Genomic DNA, 1,578 nt, shown 5'->3' on the forward strand with positions numbered 1-1,578 from the left:
AAAACAACAGAGCCTCCCTTCTCTCAAACCTTGCCTAATCCTTTCATAACTCAAGATCACGGAGCTGCTGTAAAAACTCAGCCTCTCTGCTGTGCTTCTTCCCTGTGAGCTTGGCAGAGCAAGCAATTCCATTTACCAGCACTCCAGCGAGCGTGTGGTGATAAATAAAGCTGCCACCCTCTGCTTGCCCACCGTGTTTAAAATGACACATTGGACAAGTGGGTCTCTATTGCCTCCATTTTTTTCATGAAAAGGCTAAAACTGGTCTGCAAATGCAGTAAATCTTAATTTCTAATATAAACTCCAAACACAGAAGAAATATCATAGGCCAGTTCAGACTGCAGTGAATTTGGTGATCAGCTAGTGAGGATTTGAATACTAAAGAGATAAAGCAATCTGAAAACTAGCTCCAGTAGCCTCCTGGGTGTGTGGGGTTTCTCCTTTTCTCTCCTTAAAGTGAGCTTGCCATCTCCCCATGCAACATTATTGGAAACTAAAAACACAGATTCAGGGAGAGCAGAGTCAACATGAAAAAAAGCTGTTTCTAAATGCAGAATCCTGGGCTCCTGAGTGGCTCAGTGGGTTAAGCCTCTGCCTTCTGCTCAGGTCATGATCTCATGGACTCTCTGCTCAGCCTGCTTCCTGCCCGCCCCCCCCCCCGCCTACTTGTGACCTCTCTCTGTCAAATAAAATATTTTTTAAAAAATTTAAAAAATAGAATAAATGCAGAATCCCAGAATTTCAAAATGACCTCTTTTTGTGGTTATGCATGCTAATCATTACCTTTTTTTTTTTAACAGTTTCTGTATGATGCATCCATACCAAGTGATTTCATGCATATCTCACTGAACTTCTGAGTCTGTGAATTTTCTTTTCTAATATTCCAATCTGGAATCAAGGGCATTCTTTTTTCTTTATTACCATTAGCAGGAGAATTGACTTTGAGTTACACATTGAGTATGAAGGCCTGGAAAGATGATCTCTAACATGAATGAGTCAGCTTGAAACCATCTTGTTGATCTATAGGAATGGACCCCTTTCTCTGGCAGTCAGAGCCCTCCTTGGTCTTGTCTAAACCTACTTGGAAATCTTGTTTCCAGCCCCTCTGTTTCATCATCTCCCTCTGTGCTCTAATCTCAGTATACAGTGCTCTCTTCCCCCATGCACACCCCATGCTTTCCCCAGCTGTCTGCCTTTGCTCTAGGTTAGTCATCTACTTGGATTACCTATCCCTCCCTCACCTCATAATCTCTACCTGACCACCAAGTCCAGCTCAGATTTCACATGTGCCATGAAGCCTGGCCTAATTTTCCTCCCCAAGCTGAAAGTCACCTTTTCTCTTTTGACCATCCAATCCTCTTTATTTAAAGTTCAGAAACTCTCTTTGCAAGGGTGTTCATAGCAGCGTGGTCATAATAGCAAAAAATGGGAAAGAACATACATGACCATCAAGGGAGTACCAGGTTTTGTTTTCTTTTTTAAAGATTTTATTTATTTATTTGAGAGCAGGCACAAGGTGAGGGAAGGGCAGAGGGAGGGGGAGAACAGACTCCCTGCTGAGCAGGGAGCCTGATGTCG

The sequence above is a fragment of the Neovison vison genome, chromosome 3 (assembly GCF_020171115.1).
Source record: "Neovison vison isolate M4711 chromosome 3, ASM_NN_V1, whole genome shotgun sequence".
Lineage (NCBI taxonomy): Eukaryota > Metazoa > Chordata > Mammalia > Carnivora > Mustelidae > Neogale > Neogale vison.